This window comes from Lipotes vexillifer, unplaced genomic scaffold, assembly GCF_000442215.2.
Source record: "Lipotes vexillifer unplaced genomic scaffold, Lipotes_vexillifer_v1.1 scaffold1063, whole genome shotgun sequence".
NCBI lineage: Eukaryota > Metazoa > Chordata > Mammalia > Artiodactyla > Lipotidae > Lipotes > Lipotes vexillifer.
This window is the reverse complement of record NW_006799734.1, coordinates 2,112,706-2,120,826: the sequence shown is the minus strand read 5'-3', so window position 1 is coordinate 2,120,826 and position 8,121 is coordinate 2,112,706.

Genomic DNA, 8,121 nt, shown 5'->3' with positions numbered 1-8,121 from the left:
TCTGTTACTGGGATATAAACTGCTGTAATTAGAGCCTTTTGTGTGTGTGTGTATAGTGTGTGTGTGTGGGTGTGTGTGTGTGTGTGTATATATATATATATATATATATATATATATATATATATATATATATATAAATGAATGCTAGAAAACCCCAAATCACATAGATCACGTATCACGTGGATACGGCATGGGGAAAGAGGACACCCATCGTGTTCTGTGTTATTTATGACCTGATTTTCCTTTTTTGATCAGAATGCATGCTCTGACACGTGAACAGAATCATGCCTCCCCATCATTTTTCTAGGTGTTTAGGAGGCCAGGTCGCAACATTTCATTAAGACCAAATTCTGTGTACCTTCACACAAGTATGTTGTCTAAGGCAAATATATGTAGAAAAGGTTACATCTGGCCAAATTAGTTGTAAAAATTATTGTCAATCTGAAACCCATGTAGTTTTTTATATCTGTCCAACTCATGTGGTTTACACAAATATCTTGTAGCTTACGTGCTTTAAAAGGTGCGTTCTTTAAAAAGAGGGTAAAAATAAATGTGCGTAGAAAGAGACATATATAATTGTCATTTATAGTAGTTATTTCTTTGCCATGAAAATAGTCCATGCTAGTCCAGACTCAGACTTAAGATATTAGTGCTACAAAATATTCGATTTCCAAAAAAAAGAAAAAATACTGCAGTGTTGAAAAGAAATAGGTATTTACTCAGGTGCGTCCTTTTCCCCAGCCTTTTCCTACTACATTTGCGGTTGGGAAACCGTCACCCGGCACTGCACGCGGGGACACGCCCCTGGCAGGCGCTCTGCGCGCATGGGACCCCGGGTGGGACCCCGGTCCGTCCGCCGAGCGGCTCTGGTCCGGCTCGTGCAGTGCGGGCGCCGGGCCAACAGGTGGCACAAACGCCTTTGCCTCGCGCGGCGCCGCTCCCTCTCCGCGCTCCCCCGGACGGACCGCACGGGCACGGAAGGGCTGCAGGCGCGCCCCACTCGGCGCGGGGTGGGTCCGGGGTCTGGGGTCCGGGGTCTGGCGTCGGGGTCTGAGGTCCTGGCGGGGGTCTCGCGGGCGGGGTGCAGAGACCGGGCTCCGCTTCGGGCGGCGCGCCCTCTGCTGGCCGGCCGCGGACTCGCCGGCCGGATATGGCACCGCGCTCCCCGCCCGTGGGCTGGGCAGGTGCAGGTTGGGTAGAGGCAGGGTTGGGTGGAGGCTGGCTCAGCCGGGATGGGCCAGACCAAATGGGGGTCGGATTGGGCTGGACAGGTGCCGGGACTGGGGTTTGCTGGTCCAGCGCTGGGCTGAGCTGGCCATGGGTTGGGTGGGACTCAGGTGAGAGCTGGGCAGGGGCTGGCCCAGGAATTCCCTGCTGGGCCCCCATCACTGACCAAGGATCCAGAATAGGAAGCTTCCCCTTATTCTTGCTGTTATTAATTATTTGAGGACTCAGTTCAACAGCTTCCGCCTCTCCCCACAGTACAGGGAGCTTTGAGACCCTAACATTCCAGGGAAGCCACCCGCCTGCCCCTCCCCTCCCCTCTTTCTGGAAGCCTCCTGTCTGAGCCAGCGTGAGCACCAGGGAGGGGGGGGCAGGCCTGTCACTCCCAGGTTCCAACTCACTGGAGAGGAGCTTCGCGTGAACCTGTTTTTAATGTGTCAAATCAGAAAGTCACTTCCTGGCAATAAGGTGTGAAGGGGTTACAGCCTCCCGCGGGGCCTCAGAGACTGCAGCTGGATGACAGGCCGGCTTCTGTCCCCAACCGGCAGCGAGCAGTGGGCCTGGGTGTCACTTAGGAGGCCTCTGCTATGACTGTTGCCCCGTCTGTCTCACTGTGAGTGATGCCTCGCATTTGGAGGGCACCTCCCCAGATGCAGTGCCTGCAGCCTGGCCTGGTGAGGGGTGCCCCCAGCCTTCCCAAGGACCGCCGTGTCAGGTACCTTTTCCCCTGAGTCCATGCTCAGGAAGTCATGTTACTTGGTCCTGCAGAGTTCAAGACAAAGCAGGACCTAAATTTAGACCTGGTTCACTTTCTGGCTCTTACTGTGTGTCGGAAGCACCTCAGTCAGGGTGTTGTGGTAGGACCTGGCCTCACGCACCTGCTCGTGGGCGGCAAGCACTGCTGTGTTCTGTGGAGAGAGGCTCAGAGGGGAGATGGCCTCCACTGTGGGCTGTCCTGACTCAGGCACTGAGCCACCTGTTCACATGCATAAACCAATTGTTCATCTCTGAAGAAATGCTTCTGTTGTGTCCCCATTCTGCAGATGAGGAGATGCAGTCCCGAAGTGACTAATCATCTGGCCAGGGGCTGACAGAGTGGCCAAGTGGGTGTGTTCACACCTGACCCTGGGCACTTCAGCAGGCAGGACATCTTCCCCAAAGACGGGAAGGGCCTCAGGCACAAAAGGAAGGGGTCAGCGTTCATTAGCCTCACATCAGTGTGCTTAGAACCCAGGACACTGAATCCTGTAGCCTGAAATGATGGACTCGCATGGAGATGACTCCCCATGGCCGCCTCTGGCTTCCCTCTGACCCCATCTCATGTCTTCCAAGCCTGACCAGGGCCAGGGGTCCAGGAGTGCACATGGGACAGGAGCAGAGGTTGCATAACCCCTGACCCCGAGGCAGGGTTGGAGGCAGTTATTTTAGGATGAAAGATCTATGATTCTCAATTTCACCTGCACCAAAATTGTATTTTTTATAGTTTCATCCAAAATAACTGGAATTGGAAAAAAAAAAGTGGCTGAATGGAATATAAATAGGGAAAAAGACAAAGAACTTGAAATTTCATCATTGCCTCTATTTCAGGCTTTTTATGGACAAGAACTGAATGTGGTGCTTTGTGGAACTGTAGCTCAAGGCCGCACATCATCACAGCTAAGAGAGCATCTGTTGAATGCTGACTGCCCCTGCTTTTGTCTGAGGGGGTGAATTTATGAGGTTGACATTTTAAGAAGTCAGAATTTCAGCTCATTTCAAAGCCAGTGGAACAGTCTAAAGCTGTGTTGCCTTCTGGTGGCGGTCCATCCAGACGGAAGCCTGACTTTGAAGGCGCCTTGACCTTTTAAACGTCTCTGGAAAATGCAAGGTGCGATGCTTGGGGGAAGCACAGAGTCAAATCTTTTCCTCTTTAATTGATTCCATTTAAAACATGTTATGCAAGGACTGGAACATTAATTGCCAATTATTTTCATAAAATTGGTGAGAAAAACATGAAAACCAAATAGAAAGGCTATGAATGTCAAATCAAGAAGAGAAATCCAGAACACACAATACACTTTTGAAACATGTTCAGCCTCATGGCGGGCAAAGACAAGCAAATTCATAGAACAACAATCACGCAAAATGAAAATACCAGTTTTCACCCATCAGGCTGACACGCACTGAGCTTGGGGCGGGGGAGGGCTTCAGTGCTGGCGACAGAGCAATGAGAACGGACGGCCCTTTTGTGACTGGGTGGTGGGTGGACGTATAAATCAGGTCAGTTTTAACGGAAAACATTCTGGGTGCTGACCAAGGGAGCTTTGTGCAGTTGCTTTGACCCGGTAATTTCCCCTTCTAGAAAAAGAAAAAAAAAAATCCCAAGGAAACCAGAAAGCCACGCAAACATTTATGTAACTCTCATCCCAGTATAATTTATAATAGTGGAAACAACCCACTTTTGCAAGAGCAGGGTGATGTTAAATACAGTGAACCAGATGATAGACTATTCCCAGTGATTGAGCATGTGTCTTAGAGGCTGTTCAAAGACATGGAGACAGCTGTAACGTTATGAGAAAAGCAAGATAGAAAATTGTATCACCAGGACACTTATCAATTTATAAAAATCCTATACTTGTATATATACACACACGGGCATATATGTATTATATATACATACAAATTTACAAACTAGAGAGAGAGAGAAAAAACAAAAAAAACAGTTTATATATATATATATATATATATATATATATATATATACTTAAATATCAATCTATTTTATGAAAGCTGGGAAGGAAACAAGACAATATGCTAGACAAGGTAACAGTGATAGCTTGCTGAGGAGGGTTAATGGGTCATGTTAAAAGATTTGTTATTTCAGTTGTTCCAAATTTTCTAAAGATAGATTTTGCTATCCTAATCACAAAAAGCAATGAGGGTGTTTAACCAAAGAGATTGGCCAGACTCTTGCACCCTGCCCTGACAGTGTGGTTAGGAAATGGTGTTTTCATACTGCAGTTGATAAAGGAACCTTGGCCCCAGAATCACTGTGTCCGGCCCGGACCCCTGGAGGCTCCTGTACCTGCGGCGCCCTCCCCAGGACGCACTGGGGCAGGACTTGAAGGTCCCCACCAGCCAACTCAGCTCAGGACGACCCTCTGTGGGCACAGGAGCAACTGGACATGAGCCAGATGGACCACAGAGGTGTGGCCCCAGGGAGCTGTGCCATTTCCTGAGATTCTCACCTGGGAGTCGGGGTCCCAGCTGCATCTCAGGTGGCCTGGGGAACCACAGGAGGGTGTGTGGCCAGCCGAGCCAGCATGATACTCCGGGGCGACCAGCCCCACCGTCCACTGTGGAGGCGTCCGTTACGGTGTCCGTGGTGGTCTGTGGGCTCCAGGAGGGCTGCGTCCACTTCCCGTCCGACAGTGCACCCTCACATGGTGGCGTATGTGATGCATACGGCCGGGGCTCCATAAATGTTTGTGGCGGCTGCTTGAGGCAGGGGCCGCACCCTTCTCACTTGCTCTTGAATTCACTGAGCCTGCGATCCCAGACGCAGGGGGCGCGCCCTCACCCCCTGCACGAGCTGCATACGAGCATACGAGCTGCAGGCGGTGCCCCGTATGCCCTGAAATTCTACGGGAAGCTGACGTAGGATCCGGGCTGAGAAAGCCGAGCCATGGGGCTTGGAGGAAGGATTGAGACCCCGTGAAGGCAAGGTTGAAAGCTTCGTGTGTTAACGTTTAGACGCGCTTTTTGTCCACTAGATTGTGCCTCCTAAGACTTCCCTTAAGAAAGGGTCCGTTCTGGTCCTCCACGGGTCCACCTGCTTCTCGTGCGGAGGTCTGAGCCGTTTTGTTCGGAGCCTGTGCGGTGGCGCTCAGCTCCCTCCTCCACCTGCAAACGTGCACCGTCTGATGCCTGAGCCTCCCGTGGGAGACGTGGTGCTGATGCGAGACCCGTGACTGGAGTCGAGGGAAGACGGCTAAGGAGAGGAGTGACAGTGATAAACTCTAACCTTTCATTTCCCTTTTACACAAATGCTCGCACTTGTAACGTGGAGCCCAGGTCTTTGAGCGTTAAGTCCGCCGGCTGGAGCCGCGCAGATTGTTTCCTCTGCAAAGGGCACTGACCTCTGTTTACAGTGGTCAGAGTGGGTCAAGGACATCCAAATACTTGCCACACCACCTTCCAGAAGAAGCCTTCCAGATTCCTAGGGGACTGTCCCTGTCTTTTCTGGTTATTTTATCCAAAATGTATTTCTTACTAAGGGTTTAAGTCACTTTTCTCACTAGCTAGTTTCCCCCAAGCGTTTAACTTGATTTTCATAAAAATAGCTCTCTCTTCACATTCATGAGATTGTGTGACATTTAATTAATTCACAAATTTAATGATAGAAATGTGATCAGCATAAGCAAATTTTTGAAAAGTTAAATATGCCTTTTGGAAAGCGTACAAGCCAAACGGTGGTGGCAGATGGACAGGTGCCTGATGGAGAGGACTTCACAGATACGGTCCTGGGTGGGAGTGTCTCAAAGGGTGGGGGAGGGTGGGAAGCTGGGTCTGAGACCCGAGTTTGAGGGAAGAGCTAAGAGAGTGTTATGGGTGGATTATGTCCCCTTCCCCAAATCCATATGTTGAAGTCCTAGCCCCCAGGACCTCCGAATGTGACCTTATTTCAAAACGGGATCTTTGTAGAGGTAAACAAGTTAAACTGAGGTCATGAGGACAGGCCCTAAAGCAATATGAGGGATGTTCTTATGAGAAGGGGAAATTTGGACACAAAGAAGGGTGCACGCAGAAGGAAGATGATGTGAAAACACACAGGGAATATATCTCCACGTGAAGATGGGGATTGGAGAGATGCATCTACAAGGCGAGGGATGCCGAACCTGCCAACGAACCCCCAGAGGCTAAGAGAGCGGTGTGAATAGACTATCACGTGAAGATGGGGATTGGAGAGATGCATCTACAAGGCGAGGGATGCCGAACCTGCCAACGAACCCCCAGAGGCTAAGAGAGCGGTGTGGAATAGACTATCCCTCACCAGCACAGAAGGAGCCAGCACTCCTGACACCCTGATCTCGGATAAGTAGCCTCCAGACAGCGAGGGAATAAATTTCTGTTACTTTAAGCCGTCTAGTTTCACTGGTTACTCGTTAGTCCTCAGGGCTCAGTCCTTGGACCTTTTCTCTTTTCCACACTCTGTCTCGATCAAATATCTCATTCAGTCTCGTGGCTTAACTGACACCCATAGACCCACCATCCAGACAGCTGTGTCTGCAGTTCGGACCTCTCTCCCCAAATCCAGACCCATGTAACCAGCTGCCTGCCCGCCATCGTGCTCGGAGTTCTAAGCATCTCACTGAACATGGCCAGCACCGAGTGTTTGATTTCTTCCCCCAAAATACTCTTCCAAAAAGAATTCAGGGAAGCACCTGGGGGAGAATTAGAGCCAGAAGTAAAGTATGTGGAAGTTGGAGCCTCACAGGGCAGGCTTCGTCACGCTGGCGCTCGGGAGTTTCCCGTCGTAATGCCTGGTTCACAGCCATCTCTTCCTCACTTGAAGTCTGCTGGTTGGCAAGCCTGCCCGTGTGTACCAGAACCCAGGAAATAGGATGGGCTGGCTCTGGAGGAGAGGTGCAACTCAGGGGACAAAAGGAAACATTGCAAGTGGCTCTGATATTCTCAGAGAGAATTCAAGAAGATAGTGTGTCTTTTAAATAAGAACATGCTTCAAATAATCAAGAAGCAGGAAAGTTATGCTAGAAGACAGTGACCGTGGACTTTAAACTTCCAAGAGATCGCAATTTTCCACCTAGAATTATATGCCCGCTGGGGCAGACGTCCTCAGGGTCCTCCCACACCACACTGCCGTGGTCTCTCCCGAGCAGACCCGTGCTGCTTCCTGTGACACTTGCAGATCTTCGCCCAAGGGCTTTCCTTCTCTGGCTGAGGGTGCCGACCTGCAGGCTGGAAGCCCCAGGCAGGCAGCAGTCCTGGGAGCAGCCTTCTCCCAGTGTCTGATGGGACGTTTTGGCTGATGAGTCTGACCGGGATAACTTGGAGGATGTACTACCATAGGCTCCCAGAGGTCCTCATGTGCTCACGGTGGTTACCTGGATGTCCAGGGCCGTTGCAGTGGTTTGCTTCTTTTCTTCCGTCATTTCCTGCCTCCCTTCCAGGGCTCCCTGGGAGTACCTCCCCCCAAAACTGCTTGCCGTTAACTGCCCCCTTGTTTCAGGGGGAATCCAGTCTGAGATACAAAGCAAACTATTACTGGCTATGAGAATACTATAAATAGGGTATAGATGTGTGCGTGTTCATTGTTCGTGCCGCATGTACCAACCCTGTGTAGTCCGACAAAATAGTGAGGAGGTCAGGAAGATGTGGATCCGGGAGAACAGTGGATACAACAGTGGATACAACTCAGCACAATGAGAAACTGGCCATGGTGACAGACCCAGGAGAAGAGAGGCCTCCAGGAGGGAGGCCTCGGGGGGGAAGGAAATAATGGTGGTGGTAGATTTCGCTGACTTGAAAATGACCTTAAATATTAGGTCTTAAGGACGAGGCTAAAGCGTTTAATGCAAGAAAAACAAGGCAAGTAGAATCTCCAGGGAAAACAAAAAGCTACTAAAGGAAGGGAATAGAATTGTAGCATATGAGTACACTTCACAGTGAGTAACATAAAAAATCCATAATGTAAATATGCTTCATAGATTTTTTAAGCTTTAGAATCAGTCAGACAGAAATCAGAGAACTCTTAATTATGATTATGGAATAGAATGCAAGTGGTATCAAACTTGACAATATAAAAGTAAAACATAAAGAGAATTTGGGAGGTGGAAGGGAGGGATGATGAGGAAATGGAACCATGAGGGGTGGTACCATCTCATCTCACGATGTAGG